Source organism: Trichosurus vulpecula, chromosome 3 (genome assembly GCF_011100635.1).
Source record: "Trichosurus vulpecula isolate mTriVul1 chromosome 3, mTriVul1.pri, whole genome shotgun sequence".
In the NCBI taxonomy this organism is placed as follows: Eukaryota; Metazoa; Chordata; class Mammalia; order Diprotodontia; family Phalangeridae; genus Trichosurus; species Trichosurus vulpecula.
This window is the reverse complement of record NC_050575.1, coordinates 203,085,510-203,109,445: the sequence shown is the minus strand read 5'-3', so window position 1 is coordinate 203,109,445 and position 23,936 is coordinate 203,085,510. Positions and strand designations below refer to the sequence as shown.

Sequence of the window (23,936 nt, the reverse complement as noted above, 5' to 3'; positions counted from 1 at the left end):
CAAAGGGTATGCACAGTTTATGACATTTGGGGCAGAGTTCCAAATTACTTTCCAGAAGGACCGGACCAATTCAGAGCTCCACTAGCAGTACACGAATGTACTTGCCCTCCATTATTTCCTACAGCAATTGTTATTCTCTTCTTTTGGTCATCTTTGCCAATTTCATAGGTAGGAGGTAGAACCTCAGAGTTGTCTGAATTTGCTTTATTCTGCTAGTGATTATGAATATTTTAATATGGCTTTTGATTGTTTATATTTCTTTCTGTGAGATCTATTTGTTCACATTTTTGAACATATATCTATTTAATATTTTAATATTTAATATAATAACACTAGGGCATGGTTATCATATATGTGTAGTTTTAGTGTACTTGGCACGTATTTGCATTAGTTCATTATTTGTCTTGAATATCAGAGCCTTATTAGAGAAACTTTTTGTGAAACTTATTTTTTCCCCACATAAGTGTTTCTTTTTTTAAAATACATTGATTTTTTTGTGCAAAAATTTTCATTTTTATACAATTTCATCCATTTTCTCTCCTATGATTCTATCTACCTTTTGTCTCATCATGAACTTGTTACTTATCTATAATTGCAAAAGATATTTTCTTTCTTACTCCTCTATGTTATTTATTATGTGACATTTTTACATCTAGGTTCTATGTCCATTTGGAACTTATTGTGGTATATGGTGTGAGATATTGATCTAAACTTAATTTCTGTTAGACTCTTTCCAGTTTTTTTTTTTTAGCAGTTTTTATTAGATGAGTTCTTTGGAATCTTCAGTTTACTGAACACGGTACTACTTGTTGAGCCTTGGACATGCAAATCTATAAGGCTACAAGTGGCATTGCTTAAAAAAAAACATTAACATGCAAGCAAAAAGTGGTTACAATAAGCCATATTTAATACAAATATGTTTTCTCCTTATGAAAGAAGTCTTCCAAAAATGAGAGCTGCTCTTGTGGTTTCAGTTAGACAGCAAGTACTAATAGCAATAATAACATAATAACAGTGACTTGACTCCTTACATCATCTCATTTATATTTGTAGGAATTTACATGTCAGTAGCACCTCCAGCTATTAGGTGGGTCCCAGCAGCCAGAACAGGACGCTGGTTAATGATAGAAAGGTCATCCAGGACAGCTGGGAATCAGGAAAGAAGAGAAAAGAAGATTTCTGAGAAGATCAAACAAGTATCTCTAAAGTCCTTGCATTTTACTTACGGGTAGACTTGCAAGATCCTCCCTCACAACCTGTTTATTCTAACCTTACACACAATACTAATAATCTCGGTTATCAGCAGGTTAGGAATAGGGTCGGAGGTGGTGGTAGATGAAGAGGGCCTGATGATAATAACACACGTTTCTAAAGTGCTTGCGTTTTTCACGATAGCACAATCAGTTAGGTAGTAAAAGTGGTATTATTCCCATTTAACAGTAAGGCAATTGAGGTTCAGAGTGTTTTAAGGACTTTCCCAAGATCACAAAATGAATAGGCAGAAAACCCAGAATTGAAAACCGGCTAACAGAATCTTAGGGTGTCAGAGTCGGAAGGAATCTCAGAGACCATTTGCTCTCACTTAGACCAGAACATGAATCCACTCTTAGAACATCTCTGACAAATAGTCATCTGGCATCTATTTGAAGACATCCATGGAGGAGGAAACTCCAATTTCTTAACATGAGCCATTACATTTTTGGACAATTCTGAATGTTAAGAAGTTTTTCCTCTCATCAAACAAATAATTTGCCTCTCTGTTACTTCCTCCACTACCCCAAGTTCTGCCCTCTTTCACCAAGCAAAAGAAATCCAATCCCTTTTCCACATGATGACTCTTCAAATATTTGAAGGCAAGCATCATGCTGCCCTAAATTTCTCTTTTTCTGGCTTAGATAGCCTTAGTTCTTCAAATGATCTTCCTATGGCACATTCTCCTACCCCTTCACCTCCCAGTTACTTTTCTCTACCCATTCTCTAGGTCATCTAAGCCATTATTAAAATGTGATTGCCAGGAATGAATTCTAGTTATGGTCTCAAATATAACAGAATGTTATCATCTTCCATCAATTGGGGAATGGCTGAACAAGCTGCGGTATATGAAGGTAATGGAATACTATTGTGCCATAAGAAATGGGGAAGATACGGACTTCATAACAGCCTGGAAAAACCTACATGACATAATGCTGAGTGAGCAGAGCAGAGCCAGGAGAACATTATACACAACCACAGATATATGGATTCTGTGAGGACCAACCCTGACAGACTTCGCTCTTCTCAGCAACACAAGGTACAAAGACAACTCCAAAGGACTCACGATGGAGAATGCTATCTACATCTGGAGAAAGAACTATGAAACATGAGTGCAGATTGAGGCACACTTCATGCTAGCCTTCCCGCCCCCCTTTTTTTTTCCTTTTCTCTCTTTTGTTTTTGGGTTGGTTTTTTTTTTGGTCCTGTTTCTTCTCTCTCATGATTCATTTCATTGATCACAGTTCTTCTCCATAACTTGACTAGTGTGTAAATTAATTCAATGCGAAGTAATACATGGAAGCTATATGGGACTCCATGCCGTCTTGGGGAGGGAGGGGGGGAGGTAGGGAAGAAAATCTGGAACTCAAAATTATGTAGAACCGAATGTTGTAAACTAAAAATAAAAATAAAAAATAAAATAAAAAAAAAAAAAGAAAAAAAAAGAATGTTATCATCTTCTACATACACGACACTATACTTTTCTCCATGAAGCCCAAAATTGCATTTGCTTGTAAAAATTTCTGTCACACTAATGACTCTTATTGAATTTGTAATCCACAAAACTCTCTAGATGGTTTTCACATGACCTGTTCCTAGCCATGCTTCTCCCATATTATACTTGTGCAGATGGTTTTTTTTTTAAATCCAATTAAAGTACCTCACATTTAGCTGTCACCTCACTAAATTCAGCTCATTGTTTTAGTCTGTTTTGGATTTGATTATCTACCATGTTAGCTCTCCTTCTTAGTTTAAAGCATACCACCTTTGTCTTCAATCCACGGAACACAAAGCAATAACCTTGCTTTTTCATGTTGGAGAATGAATTGAATGAATGGATAAAAGGAAGCATTCATTATGTACAAAGCACTGTGCTAAGTGCCAGAAATAAAAACAGAAGAGAAAGAGAGTCTACCCTCTCAAGGAACTCATATTCTCATGGGGCTGATCCTAATGGTTAATTCTAACCTAATGAAAAGTTTCATCTGCAAGTCAGATGCAAAGTTTCCATGATCCTCAGGGTGTGGCAGTAAAGCAGATGTTAATCTCTCTTGTTTAATGCTGTTTTCTACTAATGTGATAAAGTCACATTAGTTTCTGATGTGGAACCATTTGACAGAACCAAAGACTTTGCTGGCAAGCATTTTCTTTTCTCCTCTTAGCTGTGGCTAGAGCACCTGTAGTAGCGGTTGCCAGGCGGCATCATCACAGGGGTTGCTTCCCAGGGTGATGTCTTAGGGCACTGGGCTGAAAACATTGCTATTCAGGAGCCTGGGATGTCCCTGTCAGGGTCTGAGCGGACATGGTGGTTAAGGCGGTGCTAGTAGTTTGACTTGCCTGACACGTAATGCTTCTTATCTCTTCTTTGAGGTGCCTTGGCGCTTCAGCTAGGCTGGTTTGCCTGCCCTGTGTGTGGCAATTAGTTGGCAGTTGGTGGGGATGACTGATCCTTTCTCCCCAGGAGTCGCCTCCCCAATTGATGACTATGTGAGCTGGGATAGAAGTAGGATTAGAAGTCTGGGGGCTGCTGTGTCTATCTGAACATTGATGGCAGTTGGTCAGCAGTTTTTGGTAGTGATGATGAGGAAGGTGAACTCCTTCCTCACAATGATTTCTCTCATCAGAGAAGTTCTGTGGAGATATTGCAGACAAGTCTTTTTTTTAAATCCAAGGGAGCTGCAAGAATCCATCTCTGCAATACTTCTCACATCTTTCCCCATCTTGGCAAGCACTCAAGTTCAACCATTTATCTCTTATCACTTCGATTATTGTAATATCTTGTAATATTCTCCTCCGTGGTCTGCCTGATTAGACTTGCCCGGTCTGTCTTTTCCTCTCCAATATTTTCTTTCTTGACTTCATTGCCTGAGTCATCCTTCTAATACCACTCTGATCATGTCATTCCTCTGCTTCAAAATGTTCAGTGGCTCCTTATTATCTACCAAGCAAAGTAGGAACTTTGATTTTTAGTATTGAAGGCCCTCCACAATCTGGCTCTAACCTGCCTTTCCAGTCATCTCAAAATTTTGTCCTTTTGGGGTCAATGAACTACTCTCCATTTCCCTATCATCTATCTTTGTGCCTTTGCTCAACTTATTCTCCATGTCTAGAACAGCCCCTCCTCTCCATCTGTTGAAGTCTCTCCATCTTCAAGGTGAGACTTCCATTTCAGACTTTCTAGTTTAGATGGTATCATGCAACGTCATAAAGAAGTCTAGATCTACCATGTAAACTCCAGCAAATGGCTGCAAACAACCTTGGCAATAAAGAAATCAAAAAAGAAGCAGAGGCAATCTATTCCATCTGGTACAGAATAGCAAGGAAAGATGGCAGAAGCAGGTTACAGCTGGCAGAGAGGTCAATCTAGGGAGGCCACTATAAGCATATGTAAACATGGAAGTAGTGGCAGCAAGGAGAGGGGTGTAAAGTGACTCTGATAATGGAGCTACAGCTAGCAGAGGGGAACTGTACAAGCACCCACAAACAAGCCTGAAGCCAGTAGATACCCTGAACAGGAGCATTGCAAACCACCTCCAGCTCCAATAATCATGAGGCTGAAGCCAGATTCTGGCCCTGGCCTATGAGAATACAAACTTGGGGAAAGGATTATCACTGAAAGGGACTTTGCAGGGAGAGAAGGCCTGGCTGTTTACTCCTCTCAGAACTACATCAAGGTAGGGAGGGCTGAACAGGAAGCCTAATCCCACTGGGTTGTCCTACTCAGGCCACAACTGATGAAAAAGCCAATCCAAATTGAGGATTGTGCAGAGGAGAAAGAAACTACCTGAGGCCTAAACCTCCAGCAAGCCACCAGGAGACTGAGATAGAAACTAAGGATTGAAGCAGAGGATGAATCTTGATACTAGCCGTACCATCCAGATTGGCAGCAAAATCCAAACTACAGAGAACACAGGATGAACAAGACCTACCTAATCAATCCAAGAGTTCCAGAACAGATTGTCTGGCCCAAGCACAAAATCCCAAACCAAGAACTAAGACTGAAAATGCAAGCAAAAAGAAGAAAACAGAAAATAAAGTTAAGAAAATGGGTTAAGAGAAAACTAAAAGATGAATCCAGAAAGAGAGTAATCTCACAACTACAGGGGCAAATGGAAGGAAGCAAGAGATAAAAATGAAATGAAATGGAGAGTTCTTGAAACCGTTCCCAATTAATGGACTTCCTAAGAAAGAGCTGGAACAAATAATGCAATTACTCTATAAAGCTCTCACTGATGTTATTCCCTCAATTTTATGAGCCTCCTGCTCCCTAGCTTCATTCAATCACTTAACAGCCAGATTCGTTTTTATAGAGGAATATTTACTTCAGAAGTAAAGCAAGAACAAAACATACACAAATGTCCTCCTAATACCTGGTTTGGGTGTGTGTGTGTGTGTGTGGGAGGTGGGGAGGTGGTACATACTCCCTCCCTTTTACTATCTCAGTCTCTGGCGAGAGGGAGAGGGATTAAGTTCACAGTTTAACTCAGTTCCTATGTAGCATAGTCCCACTAAGTTTCAAGTGCAAAGTCTCCCTAGCCTTGCATCCCAGCACCTTGGCTTTTCAAGGCTTTTCTGCTGGGCTAATGGTAACACTCAGCCTTGATTCTGGTTCCAAGGTTGAAGTGGCTCAAAATCTTGGGTCTGGGGAACCCACTGCCTGCATCTAAAACAGAAAAGGACAAATGAAGCAGACCAAAACTCTAAGCCTGGGCCAGGGGGCCTAAAAGGGGGAAAGGGAGGGTAAACCTTTTCTCAAATCCATTTCAGTTCATGGTGCCTGAGCTTTGGGTGAATTGGACCTTCATCTTCTAGATGCGGCTGGAGGGAGAGAGAGAAAGAGAGAGAGAGAGAGAGAGAGAGAGAGAGAGAGAGAGAGAGAGAGAGAGAGAGAGAGGAGTGGGGGGATGGGGAGAGGAAGAGGGAGAAGGAAACAAAGGGAGAGGAAAGAAGGAAAAGGAGACAGTTCTAGTCTGGTAGTTTTAAAGACACAGATTGTGACTGTTCTGGTGATACAGCCAATGGAAAAAGGCTGTTCCCATCCCACATGGAAGAGAAATGTTGGATGTCTTCTCCTGAAACAAATCCCTTCCATCTCCCACATAGATACATCCATCCTAGGTGATTTGGACATGCAAAACTAAGTCCCATTACAACTCTAGGAGACAAGAAGAAAATTAGAACAAAGTCAAAAGATTGAAAAATAGTTTTAAAAAAAAGTAAGATATCTACTATCAGAAATAACTGACCCGAAGCAATTTGAGGAAAGATAATTGAATAATTATTAGACTCACCTGACAAGGCCAAAAAGAAAAAAAAATCTAGACATCATATTTCAAGAAATAACAAAACTACTTAGATTTGTTAGAACCAAAAGACAAATGAAAATAGAAAGAATCCACCAAACACTTCCTGAAAGAAACCCCAAGCTGAAAATATCCAAGCATGTCATAGTCAAAATTCAGAGCACAGAAGTAAAAGAAAAAACAATAGAAACAATCAGAAAGAGTCTAAGCTCCAAGCAATCACAGTCAGGGTCACATAGACTTGATAGTACCTATTACGAAGGAAAGAAAATCTTGGAAAACTGTATTCTAAAAAGCAAAAGACAAAGGCTTACCAAAAATAGCTTATCATAAGAAACAGTATAATCCTAAAGAGACAAAAATGACTTTCCTTATGAAAATGCCGGAATTGTGCAAAAACTGAAATGAAAATTCAGGAATCAAGTTGAAACCTTAAAAAGGAAATATATTTGAGCACTTTAAAAGGGCTAAACAACAATGAAGTGCTTATATTCTAATATGAGAAGAGACAAATGTCACTTCAGAAGCCTAATGGCATTAAGGATGATAGAGGGACTTAAGTAAGACAAACACAGGGACTGGGTATGGTTTGTTCTCCTTCGTAGGTTTTAAGAAAAGAGGAAAAAATGGAAAGGAAAAGGAATTCAACAGAATGGGGGTGGCAATCTACAGCCTGAGGGCCAAATATGACTGGCCTTGAATGGTTTTTTTACATTCTTAAGTACAATAAAACTTATTTTAAAATGTGAAAAACATTCTTACTTGTTGGCCCATACAAAAAAACAGTTGTACTGGAGAAAGGATGGAAGGAAACTTTCTATTTAGTATAAATGGGGTACACAAGGAGAGTATCCAAATATAAAGCAAAAGGTGAAGGGAAAGGACATTTCATGACCTCACTTTTATTTGAACTTGAGGAAGCAAGATTGAACACACACACACACACACATGTCCCAACACACTTTAGTGTAGAAATATTCAACTCAATAGGCAGGAACAGGAAAAGGGAGGCAGACATAAGAGGGACAGTAGAAATGGGGAAGGAATAGTTATAACCAAAACAGACTTCAACTTAAAAGAGTGATTTAAAAGAAAGTAAAAGAATCAGAGAATGAGATCTGGGTTTGGTAGAGGGGGCCCAGAGGCCTTGAGCAGACCACTTCAATTATAGATTACTGGTGGTTTATCACAGTCCTCTTTCTCTACCACCTTTTTCTTTGTAAAAGGGGCTAAGAGGGAAAAAGTTTTTTTTTTAAAAAGTATTTGGTGGGAAAAAAAAATGTATAATTAACACACTTAATTTACACCTCTGATTGAATTTTTCCTGAAAAAGGCATCAGGACTAGTACATCATCACTTACTTTAAATGGGGTGGGGTGATTTGATAGATTAACTGAATTGCGCTCCCACCCTTTCATATGTTAAATAGAAAAGAAAGCATGGGAATAAATAGGTCTCTCCTTAATAATGATAAACACTATCTAAAACCAAGATCATGTATCATTTGCAATGGAACAATACTAGAGGTTTCCAATAAGATCAGGGTGTGTTGGTAAGCAAAATGGGCTCTTAGCACTCAGTTCAACCAAGTGCCCTTGAAGAGTTTGGCTTTGTTTCCTTTGATTAATTCAGTGTATTTCATTGGGTCTTACTAGGTGCTAAGCCCCAGGCCCAAACCCCTATTAGGTGCTAAACCTATGCGGGTGTGAAGCTCCCAGGGTACTAAGGGGAGGTGCTAACTCAAGAGCCAATCATAGGAGTTCAAGTTCTGGTTATTCAGATGACGTTTGATGACGTCTGAAATGGTATAAGAAGAGAAGACAGAGCCATTTGCAAGGGCTCTCACTCTTGGTGGCTTGGAGACTCCGGGCAGCTGTAGCTAAGAGCCCTCCAGTTTGTAAACCTGGTTGCTGGGACTTTGTTAAACTCTGGTAACTATATATTGGGATTTGAATCAGATGAGGTCTGTCTGTCGATGTTTGTAGTTTGTTTGTATTTGTTCCAAAGTTCAGGGTGCTGGCTTTTTCTCCTGAACTAAGTGAATTGTATTTGTATGCTGAATTAAAATAAGCTTGTTAACTCCTTAACGTTGCTTTCCTTAGTAAAGCAGATCAAAAGAATCTGGGCTTTTGCAGTGTACTGGCAGCGTTCTTGTTGTTGGGCTTGTGTTGGTCTTTCACCCCCACAGCAGCTGCTAGCTGGATTATTGAAACACAGGGCAAAGCAAGATAGCAATAAGATAATAAAAAGAAGTTGAGGGAATACAAATATGCAAAGGAGAAAATTTTTACAGATGATATGACAATTTACCTCCAGAACCCAGAGATTCAACTAAAAGTTAACAGAAATAATTGGAAACGTCAGCAAAATAGCAATACATAAAATAAACTAACAAAAACATCAGTCTTTCTCTATATTAGCCAACAAAATCCAACAGAAGGAGCTAGAAAAAGAAATTTCATTCAAAATTACCACAGAATGTATACTATATTCTAAAGTTCACTTAATAAAATAACACAAGAATTATATTTAAAAAAACTACAACTCTTTTTAAAATAAATTTATTTATTTTTAGTTTTCAACATTTCCTTCCATAAGTTTTAAATTTTCTCCACCTCCCTCTCCTATCCCCTCCCCAAGACAGTGTGCAATCTGATATAGGGAAAATACTCTTTACAGAAATAAATACAAATAATTGGAGAGGAATTTCTTGTTTATACTTGGGCCATATCAATAGAACCAATATGACAATATGGCCTAAATTAATTTACATATTCAGTATTCTACCAATCAAAATGCCAAAGGATTACTTCATACAGTTAGAATAGTTTATATAACAATATTCATCTGGAGGAACAAAAGGTCAAATATCTCAAGGAAAATAATGAAAAAAAAAAATAAAAGGGAAGGGAACCTACCAGTATCAAATCTCAAACTATACTATAAAGCAGTAATCATCAAACCAATTTGGTACTGGTTTAAAAATAGAAAAGTTGATCAGTGAAATAGATTAGGTATACAATATCCAGAAGTAACAGAACACTATCATAGCCAAAAATGTCATAGACAAAGATACAAACTACTGGAGAAGGACTTATTATTGGACAAAAATTCGTGGGAAAACTAGAAAGCAGTTGGCAGAAATTAGGCTTAGCTCAACACATCAACTACAGTAACAAACTCTAAATGGATAGAGAACCTAGATATAAAATGTCACAACATCACAACTATGAAAAGGAGAAAATTTCTTTTTTTTTTGTTTTTTTTATTTAATATTTTTATTTTCCTTAATTACATGTAAAAACAACTTTTATTATTTTTTTTTATTTTTCAGTTCCAAATTCTTTCCCTCCTTCCCTCCCCTCCACCCTTCCATTAAGAAGTCAAGCAATATGATACAGATTACACATGTATAGTAATGCAAAACATATTTCCATGTTAGGTTGAAAGAAAACAGACAAAAAACCCAATGAAAATAAAGAAAAAAAATGCTTCAATCTGCATTCAGGCCCTATCAATTCTTTCTCTGGAGATGGATAGCATTTTTCATCATAAATCCTTCAGAATTGTCTCAGATCATTATATTGCTGAGTATAGCTAAGTATTTCACTATGATCATCATACACTATTGCTATTACTGTATATACAATGTTCTCCTGGTTCTGCTCATTTCACTTTGCATCTGTTCATGTAAGTCTTTCCAGGTTTTTCTGAGATCTGCCAGCTCGTTATTTCTTATAACACAATAGTATCTATCACAATCATATGCAGCAATTGTTCACTTATTCCCCAATTGATGGACATCTCCAATTTCCAATGCTTTGCCACCACAAAAAGAACTGCTATAAATATATTTTTTGGTACATATAGGTCCTTTTTCTTTTTTTTTTTTTAATCTCTTTGGAATACAAACCTAGTAGTGGTATTTCTTGGTCAAAGGGTATGCATGATTTTATAGCCCTTTGGGCATAGTTCCAAATTGCTCTACAGAATGGTTGGATCAGTTCACAACCCAAAGAGGTTTTAATTTAGGAGAAAAATGCTTAACCAAATAAAGTAGAAAAAATACCCCAAGATGGACAATTTTGATTATATAAAATTGGTAACTTTTTGCACAAATCAAACCAATGCAATTAGAATTAGAAGGAAGTTGACAAAAACTGTTGGGAAAACTGGAAAACAAAAGTGCACAAACTAGGTATAGACCAACATCTCACACTATATACCAAGATAAAGTCAAAATGGGTACATGATTTAGACATAAAGGGTGACACCATAAGCAAATTAGAAGAGCAAGAAATAGTCTACCTGCCAGATCTATGGAGAAGGAAAGAATTCATGACCAAATAAGAGATAGAGAGCATTACAAGATGTAAAATAAATAAATTTGATTATATTAAAAAAGCTTTTGCACAAATAAAACCAATGTAACCAAGATTAGAAGGAAAGCAGAAAGCTGGGAAACAATCTTTACAGAAAGTGTCTCTGATAAAGGCCTCGTTCCTCAAATATATGGAGAACTGAGTCAAATTTGTAAGGATCTAAGCCATTCCCCAATTGGTAAATGGTCAAAAGATATGAACAGGCAGTTTTCAGATGAAGAAATCAAAGTTATCTATAGTCATATAGGGAAGTGCTCTAGATCACTTTTGGTTAAAGAAATGCAAATTAAAACAACTCTGAGGTACTACCTTACACCTATCAGATTGGATAATATGACAAAAAAGGAAAATAATAAATGTTGTAGAAGATGTGGGAAAATTGGTACACTAATGCACTGTTGGTGGAGTTGTGAACTGATCCAACCATTCTGGAGAACAATATGGAACTATACAAGACTGCACATACTCTTTGATCCAACAATACCACTATTAGGTCTATATCCCAAAGAGATTATATAAAAAAGAAAGGACCTACATGTGCAAAAATATTTATAGCAGCCCTTTTCATGGTGGCAAAATATTAGAAAGTGAGGGAATGGCTGAACAAGTTGCGGTATATGAATGTAACGGAACACTATTGTGCAATAAGAAATGACGAACAAGCAGATTTCAGAAAAACCTGGAAAGACTTGTATGAAACGATGCAAAATGAAAAAAAAAACAGAACCAGGAAAACATTGTACCCAGCATTAGCAACATTGTGTGATGATCAACTACGAATGACTTAATTCTTTTCAGCAACACAATGTTCCAAAGACAAATACAAAAGACTCATGATGGAAAAAGCCATCCATATCCAGATAAAGAACTGATGGACTCTGAATGAAGATTGACCCATACTTTTTTCACTTTATTTTTTTCCATGACTTTTTTCTTCCTTTTGATCTTCCTCTTTCACAAATGCGACTAATATGGAAATATGTTTTATATAATTGCACATATAGAACCTATATCAAATTGCCTACCATTTTAGGAAGAGGGGAGGGAAGGAAGGAGAAAAATTTGGAACTCAAAATCTTGTAAAAATGAATGCTAAAAATTTCTTGACATATAATTGGGGAAAACTTAAAATAGTATTAAAAAAAGATAAAGTTAACTGGCAAAAAAATTCTTATAGTATATTTCTCCGGTAAAGGTCTGACATCAAAGATATATGGGGAATCCACACATATACATATATATGAGTGTGTATATATGTATGTATATATGTATACACATATGTGTATATAGGAATATGAGCCATTTCTCAATGAGATAAATGCTTAAAGGTTCTGAATAGGAAGTTCTCAAGGGGAGAAATTCAAGTGATCAAGAGCCAAGTTTAAATTTGCTCAAAATCACTGATAATTGGAGAAATCAAATTAAAGAAACTTTGGGGTACCGCCTAACACCCATTAGAATGGAAAATATGACAAGTAAGGAAAATGACAATTGTTGGTGGAGCTGTGAGAGGAAAGGCACACTAAGATAAATAGATTTGTGAGTCCAATCATTTTAGAAAGCAATTTGGAACTATACGTCCAAAAGTCATTAATTTGTGCATAAAGTTTGACCCAACTGTACAACTACTAGGCATATATCCCAAAAAGATAAAAAATAGAGGGAAAGAACTAATTTGTAAAAAAAACCCAAAACATTGATAACAGCACTTTTGCTATACCAAAGAACTGGAAATAAAGGGAGTTCCCCTCCAACTAGGGAATGGCCATTGCCATTACATGTGAATTTGCTTTGCTTACCAATGTGTTTTGTTACAAGGGTTTAATTTTCCTTATTTTGGGAGTGGGGGATAGGAAGAAGAAATAAAGCTTAATAATTTTTAAAAATTAATATAAAAAAGACGTAAGAACTCTGATTATGGCAATGAGAAACCATGACTTCAGAAGACTGATGATGACAAATATTCCTCCTGCCTCTTGGTGAAGAAGTGATGGACTATAGGTACAAACTGAAAAATACATTTCCAGACATGACCATCATAAGACAAAATTGTTTTGCTTAACCTCACTTTTATTATACAAGATGCCCCAAAAGTCACCTGGGAAACTTGGGACAGAGAGCTTTTATATGTGTCGGGGAGTAGCAAAGTTAGAAAGGGGGGGGCGGAGAGGAAGGGAGAATTATGTGATGCAAAAAAGAAAAAGGGAAGAGAGGAAAGAAAAGGGTGTTGATGAAATATTTTAAAAATATGCAGAGGTGACCAGGGAGGGATTCACAGGAAGACAAAAACAAGCACGACAATGTGTGGTACTACCACATAAAATTTAAAGTCTATTAAAAGGAACACGTTGGTTTTAGTGAATTTTGTTTCCCATACAATCCTCATTTTTGGTTGCTTTTCATATTTACATGTTCACATTATTGATCACTTTCTGGTTCATAACAATTTTTTAAAGACCCTATACTGGCATCAATGATTGTTTTAGACTTTGTTGTTGTATCCCAAGGGCTAAGCATTGACATTCATTTATAGGAAACATTTAATTTTTGTGGAATCGAATTGAACTCTAAATCCTATGATTTGTTCCTGTAGCCTGCAGAGAGTTGAAGTTTCACCGTAGGATGCTAGAGGAAAGGCACAGCTAAAGGAAAACTATGGTTCTATTGCACCATCTGCTGTAGACAGAAAGGAACACACTTCTTTATCTCAAGTTGAATCGGATGATAAACTGACCAAGTGGTCAGGAGTGGAGTAATTGTAAGGGGTGGAGTTTGATTAAGTCAATAGCAGAGACTGAATTTTAACTCAGGTTGTCTGACTCCAAATTCAGTGTTCTCTCCATTGTAGTGAGCATGAAAGGACCCTAAAGACCGTCTAGGTCAACACCCTCGATCTATTTGGGACTAACTGGTGCCCAAAGAGGGGGGAACTGAATTGCCTGAGGTAACAGAGCAAGCTAATGGCAGAGCCCAGACTAGAATTGAGATTGCCAGAATCCCCGTCCAGGGCTCATTCCATTACACATCACATCACCTTTCCCTGTCACATACTTGTTTCACAGGGCTATTATAAGGCTCAAATGAGGTATGATAATAACAACAACAAACAACAACAACAACAACAAAATAATAGCTCGCATTTATCATAGGTCTTTAAAGCACTTTACAAATATTATCTTATTTGATCCTCACAACAGCTCTGGGAAATAGGTGCTCTTATTATCTCCATTTTACAGATGAGGAAGCTGAGACAGACAGAGATTAGGTGATTTGCCCAAAGTCACTAGACTAGTACATTAAATTTACTGAATGGGGCTGGATTTGAACTCATGTCTTCCTGACTCCAGATAAAGTGTTCTACTCATTGGGACACCTAACTGCCTCCAACAGATATAGAATACTGAGTCAACTATTAATATTACTATAAGACCTCCTCTTTGAAATCTTCAAGGAGCCCCCCAGTCAGAAGTGATCTCTCTGTGTCTCTATGTGTGTCTCTATCTCTTCCCTTCCCTCTCTTCTTCTCCCTTTGTCTCCTTCCCTGTCTTCCTGCACCTCCTCTCCCTCCCTCTCTTCGCCCTTAGGATGCTCAGAGTGCATTGCTTGCACCTCCCTTATATTTATTTCATTTTACCTCCTATTACAGTTACATGTCTTATATATGTCTTACTTTCCTTACTAGAATGTGAGTTCTTTGAAGTCAGAGATGAGATTTAGTTCATTTATATTTCTATTCCACAAAGCCTTGAATATTGATTTAATTACTGATACCTTAGTGTTTTTAATTCTACATATATAAGAAACAATTGTATACTATAACTTTTCAGAACCAGGAATTAGAGGTTCCTGTCCCATTTCTGTCATTTACTAGCTGTGTGAGAGTGAGAAGGGAAGGAAGGGAAGAGAATCCGCATTTATACAGCACCTACTATGTTCCAGGCACTGTGCTTAGTGCTTTTACAAGTACTATTTCATTTGACCCTCACAATCCTGTGAGATAGGAGCTGTTATGTCCTTCATCTTACACTTGAGAATGATATGAACAATACATGAACAACAAATGAAATCACAGAAGTGGGTTTTTTTAACCATAAAATGCTATAGGAGCACCAGTTGTTGTGGTTATTAATATATGGAAACTGGTCCCCAGAAACGTGATGCAGAATCAGATAGAAAGACAAAAAGTTGCATTGATCCCAGTCTCCCAGTAACCAAAATCAATTTCAAAAACAAATCAACAATCACTTATTAAGAGCCAATTATGCTTCACACATTGTGTTAGTCGATAGGGATACCACAAAGAACGAGATAGACAATTCCTATTCACAATGAGCTTACATTTTAACAGAGGAGATAACAAGTATATACATATGTATGTACAGAATAAATTGGGACACAAGATCTGATGAAGGAGTTTTCATTTGGCATCCAAGGACCTACATTCAAATACTGCTCTTTTACTTACTACTTGTGTGACTTTGTGTGCCATTACCCTTCTCTTGCCTTAAGTCTTCTCTCTGAAAAATAAGAGGGAAGATGACCCAGATGGAGGAAGACCATCCAGCTCCCACCTGAGATTGGCACTAGACTGAATAAGGACTAAGACATGTATGAGAAAATATAGTGACTTTTCCTATCCTAGAACCACACAAAAATTAGCCAGAAGCCCATGGACAAGGGAGGAAAAGCTAGTGCCAACCCAGGCAAACAAGACTAGACTCTCAGTGGGAAAAGCACCAGGCTAGAAATATATGTAGCCTGCAAGACTCTGTGTCTAGAGGCAGCAAACTTTATTCTCCTTTATTCCTTCAAAAAGCCCCAAAGTGGGGACCTGGGTAGCCCTGGGAACAGCAGCAACCAGAATCTTAACAGTGCTCAGAATGGGACAACCTAACCTTCAAATGGGCTCCAAGGTCCCTAGCATTCTGTCCTGAGGCTCCATAGAGAGATGTGAAGATCTAGCACTCTAAACTTCAAAGATCTAGGGAGGATAACTCTGGGAGGTGTATGTCAGTAAAAAAAAAAAAATAAGGGGAACCTGGAGGAGACTAAGCAGGGCCAATCACCCCTTGCAAAAGTACTGTGATGGACAGAATCTGACCCTGGCATAAAGCCCCAAGTTAGCAACTAAAGCTAGAGCAGGGGGTAAATAAAATAAAATAAAATACAATAAAAACATGCAAATCTAAAGGTTCCCAAGAAGGAGATTAACACTGTAAAAACTGCAAGTAGGGACAAAAAGAAAAGTGTATTTTTTATACCATGAAATAATTCCACAAATACCTAGAAGAAATGAAGCAAGAGATAAAAAAAAATGAAATGAAAGGTCTTGAGGGAAAAACTAGAAGGAGAATAGATGGCTTAGAAGAGAAAAGGGTAAATCTTACCCATGAAACAGAGATATTAGAACAAAATCAAAAGATTGAAAAATAGAAAAAGTAAACTATCTGATATAAAAAACTTAACTTGAAACAGTACAATTATAGGTTACTTAAGAATTATTGGACTCCCTGAAAAATGTTTTAAAAAATAAAGCCTGGACTTTCTATGTCAAGAAATCATAAATAAAACTGGCACAGATCTATTAGAACTACCTGGTTTTCAGTGGTTTCAGTCATGTCCAACTCTTTGTGGCCCCATTTGGAATTTTCTTGGCAGAGATACTGGAGCAGTTTGCCATTTCCTTCTCCAGCTCATTTTATAGATGAGGAAACTGAAGCAAACAGGGTTAAATGACTTGCCTAGGGTCACATAGTTAGTAAGTATCAGAGGCCACATTTGAACTCAGGAATATGAGTCTTCCTGACTCCAGGCCTTATCCACTGCACCACCTACCTAGAAACAGAGGGCAAAATAAAGAAAACAAGAATCCCCTAATCACTTCCTAGGGAAAAATGAAAAATCTCAGTAATATAGCCAAAATCTAAAACTCTCACATCAAAGAAAAAATACAGCAAGCATTCGGAAAGAAGAAATTCAAATATCAAAAAATGATGGTCAGGATCACGCAAAACCTGGCAGCTTCTACTATACAGAGGAAGAAATGTTACAATATATTATATATTTTTATATAATAATTAACAATTTAAAATATAATAATATAGAATAATTAGTGATGATAAATAACAATAATGTAATAGTATATTGTAATATATTCTACTCATAAGGCTTACAACCAGAGTACCTTATCCTGAAAAGCTGAATTTAATCCACATGGGCATGAAAGGGTAAAAATGGACTTTTAATAGATAAATTTCTGCTCAAAAGACCAGTATTATGTAAAAACTTTGAAATACAAACACGAGTCAAAAGAAACCTAGAAAGGTAAATTTATTTGAGTCTTTGGAAGGGGCTGTATGATGAGGTAGTCCTAAATTCCAATAAGAAAAGAAGAAACAATTGTCTCTTTAAAAACACGAGTTAGCCCTTGGGCCAAATCTGGCCTACCACCTGTTTTTGTATGGCCTATTAGCTAATAATAGTTTTTATACTTTTAAATGGTTGGAAAAAATGAAAAAAAGAACAATATTTCATGAAATAGTAAAATTAAAAGAAATTCAAATTTCGGTGTCCATAAATAAAATGTTATTGGAACATGTTGTTCAGTTGTGCGTGACTCTTTGTGATTCCATCTGGGGTTTTCTTGGCAAAGATGCTGGAATGCTTTGCCATTTCCTTCTCCAGCTCATTTTACCAATGAGAAACTGAGGCAAACAGGTTAAGTGACTTCCCCGGGGTCACACAGTTAGTAAGCAAATATCTGAGGACAGATTTGAACTCTTTGAGTCTTCCTGACTCTAGGCCTGGCACAATCCGCCTCCCAGCTTTCCCTTATTGGCTATGTTCATTTGTTTAAGTATTGCTTTCACCCTAAGAGGGCTGAGTTGAATAGTGATAACAGAGACTGGGGCTTTCACTTTTTCTTTTTTTTCTTTTTTTCTTTTTTTTTAAATTTATTTAATATATTTAGTTTTCAGAATTGATTTTCACAAAAGTTTGAATTACAAATTTTTCCCCATTTTTACCCTCCCCCCACTCCAAGACGGCATATGTTCTGGTTGCCCCGTTCCCCAGTCAGCCCTCCCATCTGTCAGCCCACTCCCCTCCCATCCCCCTTTCCCTTCTTCTCTTGTAGGGCAAGATAAATTTCTATGCCCCATTGCCTGTGTATCTTATTTCCTAGTTGCATGCAAAAACTTTTTTTTGTTGTTGTTTTTGAACGTCTGTTTTTAAAACTTTGAGTTCCAAATTCTCTCCCCTCTTCCCTCCCCACCCACCCTCCCTAAGAAGGCAAGCAATTCAACATAGGCTACATGTGTATCATTGTGTAAAACCCTTCTACAATACTCGTGTTGTGAAAGATTAACTATGTTTTGCTCCTTCCTAACCTATCCCCCTTTATTGAATTTTCTCCCTTGACCCTGTCCCTTTTCGAAAGTGTTTGTTTTTGGTTACCTCCTTCCCCCATCTGCCCTTCCTTCTATCATTCCCCCTTTTTATCTTCTTCCTCCTTCTTTCCTGTGGGGTAAGATACCCAATTGAGTGTGTATGGTATTCCCTCCTCAGGTCAAATCCGATAAGAGCAAGATTTACTCATTCCCCCTCACCTGCCCCCTCTTCTCTTTCTACAGAACCACTTTTTCTTGCCACTTTTATGCGAGATAATTTACCCCATTCTATCTCTCCCTTTCTCCCTCTCTCAATATATTCCTCTCTTATCCCTTAAATTGATTTTATTTTTTTAGATATCATCCCTTCATATTCAACTCACCCTATGCCCTTTGTGTGTGTGTGTGTGTGTGTATGAGTGTGTGTGTATATACCTACATATATACATACATAGGCACACACATATGTATATATATGTATGCACACACACACACATATGTATATATATATATATATGCATATTCCTTTCAGCTACTATGATATTGAGGCCTCATGAATCATATACATCATCTTTCTATATAGGAATGTAAACAAAACAGTTCAACTTTAGTAAGTCCCTTATGATTTCTCTTTCTTGTTTACCTTTTCATGCTTCTCTTGATTCTTGTGTTTGAAAGTCAAATTGTCTATTCAGCTCTGGTCTTTTCACTGAGAAAGCTTGAAAGTCCTCTATTTTATTGAAAATCCATATTTTGCCTTGGAGCATGATACTCAGTTTTGCTGGGTAGGTGATTCTTGGTTTTGATCCTAGCTCCATTGACCTCTGGAATATCGTATTCCAAGCCCTTTGGTCCCTTAAGGTGGAAGCTGCCAGATCCTGTGTTATCCTGATTATTTTTCTACAATATTCAAATTGTTTCTTTCTGGCTGCTTGCAGTATTTTCTCCTTGACCTGGGAGCTCTGGAATTTGGTGACAATGTTCCTAGGAGTTTTCTTTTTGGGATCTATTTGATCTATTTTACCCTCTGGCTCTAGAATATCAGGGCAATTCTCCTTGATAATTTCTTAAAAGATGATATCTAGGCTCTTTTTTTGATCATGGCTTTCAGGTAGTCCAATAATTTTTAAATTATCTCTGCTGGATCTATTTTCTAGGTCAGTGGTTTTTCCCATGAAATATTTGACATTGTCTTCCATTTTTTCATTCCTCTGGTTCTGTTTTATAATATCTTGATTTCTCATCAAGTCACTAGCTTCCATTTACTCCAATCTCATTTTTAAGGTAGTATTTTCTTCAGTGGTCTTTTGGACCTCCTTTTCCATTTGGCTAATTCTGCCTTTCAAAGTATTCTTCTCCTCATTGGCTTTTTGGAGCTCTTTTGCCATTTGGGTTAGTCTATTTTTTAAAGTGTTGTTTTCTTCAATATTTTTTTCAGTATTTTTTTGGGTCTCCTTTAGCAAGTCATTGACTTGTTTTTCATGGTTTTCTTGCATCATTCTCATTTCTCGTCCCAATTTTTCCTCTACTTCTCTAACTTTCTTTTCCAACTCCTTTTTGAGCTCTTCCATGGCCTGAGACCAGTTCATGTTTTTCTTGGAGGCTTTTGGTGTAGGCTCTTGCACTTTGTTGACTTCTTCAGGCCGTATGTTTTGGTCTTCTTTGTCACCAAAGAAAGATTCCAAAGTCTGAGACTGAATCTGGGTGTGTTTTCGCTGCCTGGCCATGTTCCCAGCCAACTTACTTGACCCTTGAGTTTTTCGTCGAGGTATGACTGCTCGTAGAGTAAAGAGTACGTTGTTCCAAGCTTGAGGGGATGCACCGTTGATTTCAGAGCTATTTATATATAGCCAGCTCTGCCACCCCAGCACTCCTCCTTCCTCAAGAACCACCAACCCGGACCTGACGCAAATCTTCAGCAGGCTCTTCACTCCTGCTCTGATCTGCCACTTAATTCCTCCCACCATATGGGCCTGGGGCGGGAAGTAACTGCAGCTGTAGTTCTGTAGCTGCACCTCCCCCACTGCCCCTGGGGCGGTGGCCGAACTGCGACCTGTCCCCGGCAGCTTTTCCGACTAACCTTCTCTGTTGTCTTTGGCGTTTGTGGGTTGAGAAGTCTGGTAACTGCCACAGCTCACTGATTCAGGGTACTAGGGCCTGTTCTGCCCAGATCCTGGTCTGGCTGGTCCTGCTGCCTCCCACACTGAGCTCTGCTCCCCTCTACTCCGTGCGCGATAGACCTCATCCAGCGACCATCCAGGCTGTCCTGGGCTGGATCCCTGCTTCCCTCTGCTATTTTGTGGGTTCTGCAGTTCTAGAATTTGTTCAGAGCCATTTTTTATAGGTTTTTGGAGGGATGTCGTAGGGAGCTCACACAAGTCCCTGCTTTCTAGCCGCCATCTTGGCTCCACCTCTGGCTTTCATTTTTTCACACTGCTGCTTGGTGCACTACAAACTGTAACGATGTAGTTATTACTCAACAGAATTTTGAGTGCCATGCTTATCATCGTACCTCAACATTTTATTATTATTATTTTTATGATCAATGCATACACATCAGGTCAAAACAAGAGAAGCTGAATTTGCATGTTGAGCTTTTACAATACAGTGAAATGCAGATAATTTTGCTACTATGGCAAAACATTGTGTTTATCAGCCTATGAACTTTGGCTGTGCAGTCTTTGTGTGTATTTTTTAAAGAATACAATATATGTCAACATTACCAAACAACACACACATCATAATATGCCCAACTCACAGGAAAGCAATGGTCAGAAAAATTAGAAAATTTTAAAAGGAGGATCTCATCACAACAGAACCTCTTGACAAATATTTAAAAATGAAAATAAGGTTATGATCAAAGTAAGTTTCTGACTGTTTCATTTGCTAACCAAGCAAAGAAAGCAGTTTACTGTGGTGAGTTAATTACATTTGGTTTGATTTCAGTAACCGAAGAAATGTATCCAGAGAAAATAAATTTGTTGAATACTATTAGCCTTTCAGCTCAATTATAATCATAAGTTCATGGGTTGATCTCAGAATTATATTATCTATATGAAAGACATTTTCAAAGATGAAACAAATAAAATCTCAGTACAAATCAGCCTTAACAGATTAACAAATGCAATCAGTTTTGATGATAGAGAACATTAAAGTAGAATCCCCAAATAAGTGAAATGTTTTCTCCCTCAAAAGCTCCATTATTCTCATCAGTAGACCTTTATCTCCCCCCCAATTATACTCAATTATCATTTTTATTATATTTTAAATGTCATCAATAAAAAATTTGTTGAAAATGTTTTTCTCTTGTTATATAAGCACCTATGTAATCCTTGATATTGTCTCTTGACCCCAAAATCCTACAATATTTACTATCTGGACTTTTGCAGAAAATGGCGGGCACCCCCTATACTAGGGCCTCAATGTTTTCAAAAGGTATTGAGGGAACTAAATAAGATAAATAGAGACTGAGGGCTGCTGTTGGCAGTAGTGGTGGGGATTGGTTCATTTTTGACGGGGATTGGTTCATTTTTGAGGGTTTTAACGGGTGAAAGAGAAAGGAGAGTAAAAGGAATTTAGTGGTTTAGAAAGAAGAAAGAAGGGAGTGAAATTTGCTATTTCTCATAATTGGGCTGTGTGAGAAGAGCATACAAACAAACATGTGGGAAGGGAAAGTCATCAGATGCACCTCACACTTATCTGAAATGGAGAAAGTTAGGTTGGATGAACATACACAAATACACACACACACACACACACACACACACACACACACACACACGAGTTTGGTGTAGAAATAAATCAAACTTAACACAGAAACAAGTGGGAATGGGGGTGGGGGTGGGAATAAGAAGGAAGATAATGCCAGGGAAGGAATTTTTAGTTTTTTGAACAAAACAATCTTCCACATCCTAATGGGAATTAAAAGGGAAAAGAAAAGAACTAGAATCAAAGAAATGATGGAGGATGCCCATCAACCGGGGAATGGCTGAACAAATTGTGGTATATGAGTGTAATGGAACATTATTGCATTTTAAGAGACTAAAAACTATATAGTTTCAGAGAATCTTGAATTGATGAGAAGTGAAATGAGCAGAACGAGAACAACCTATATAAGGAAAAGAACTGAAAAGCTTAAGAATTCTGATAAAAAACAATGACCAAGCATATTTCAAGAGGACCTACGATGAAGCATGTTAAGCATTTCCTGCTGAAGCAGTGATGGAATCAAGAGGCAGAGACATATATTTTTGACCTGACCACTGTGTATATTCATTAAGCTTGATTATGCTTTTTCATCACAACAGTTTCCCTCCCTCCTTATTGGTTTTTGTGGGGGTAGATGGGAAAAGGAGGAAGTGTAGCAATGATGATGCTTTAAGAAAGAGGGCCTTTGAAGCACTTTAAGAAAGCACAGAAAAGAACAGAAAGAAATTCAGGAGGAAGAACTGATGAACAGAACAGTTTTGAAAGTAACATGGATTATATTATATACTTTAAAACTTTCTTAATTTTTTATTATTTTTGACATTCTTTTCTTTTTAAATTTTGAGTTCCAAATTCTCTCCTTTCCTCCTATCCCTCCCCTACCTACTGAGAAGGCAAGCAACATGAAATCAATTATACTTGTGAAATCATACAAAACGTATTTCCATATTAGACATATTGAAAAAAATAAAGCAAAAAAAAAATAAAGATTATGAAAAAAACTGTACTTCAATTTGCAGAGAGTTCATCAGTTCTCTTTCTGGAGGAAGATGGTATTTTTTTCATCATGAGTACTTTGGAATTGTCTTCGATCATTTTATTGAGCAGAATAGCCAAGCCTTTCACGGTTGATCATCATTACAACATTGTGGTTACTGTGTGCAATGACCTTCCAGTTCTTCTCACTTCACTTTGCATTAATTCACACAGGTCTCGCCATGTTTTTCTGAAACCACCCCCATTGTCATTTCTTATGGCACAGTAATAGGCCATCATAATCTTATGCCGCAATTTGTTCAGCTATTCCTCAGTTGATGAACATCCCCTTGATTTCCAATTCCTTGCCACCACAAAAGGAGCTGATAGAAATATTTTTGTACATATAAGTCGTTTTCCTTTGTTTTTGATCTCTTTGGGATATCGAACTAGTAGTGGCATTACTGGGCCAAAGGGATGAACAATTAGATACCTCTCTGGGCATAGTTCCAAATTGTTTTCCAGAATGATTGGACCAGTTCACTACTCCACCAACAGTTCATGTGTGTACCTATTTTCCCTCATTCCCTCCAGCATTTATCATTTTTTATAGATGTGAGATGGTACCTCAGAGTTGTTTTAATTTGTATTTCTATAATCAATAGTGATTTAGAGCATCTTTTCATAAGACTATAGATAGCTTTGATTTTTCCTCCTGAAAATTGCCTGTTCATAGCTTTTGACCATTTATCAGTTGAATAGCTTATTTTTATAAATTTGACCCAATTCTCTATATATCTTAGAAATGAGGCCTTCATAAGAGAAATTTCCTGTAAAATTTTTTGATATTACTTCATTGTCTATGGTACTTTTTAGCAAGATGTAGCAAAATGATTATGTCTTTTAATTAGGCCTAGTTTTGCTTTTGT

The 23,936-nt window shown here is 37.4% G+C and overlaps 1 long non-coding RNA gene across 1 annotated transcript in view; it reads left to right on the top strand.

Moving 5' to 3' along the window:
- The window catches only part of LOC118841830, a 39,328-nt gene extending 37,198 nt beyond the window's left edge, over positions 1 to 2,130 (top strand). The window contains exon 6 of the long non-coding RNA XR_005009875.1: positions 1,054 to 2,130. This is a non-coding gene — a long non-coding RNA (uncharacterized LOC118841830). The remainder of the gene's footprint in view (positions 1 to 1,053) is intronic.
- The last annotated feature ends 21,806 nt before the right edge of the window (positions 2,131 to 23,936 follow it).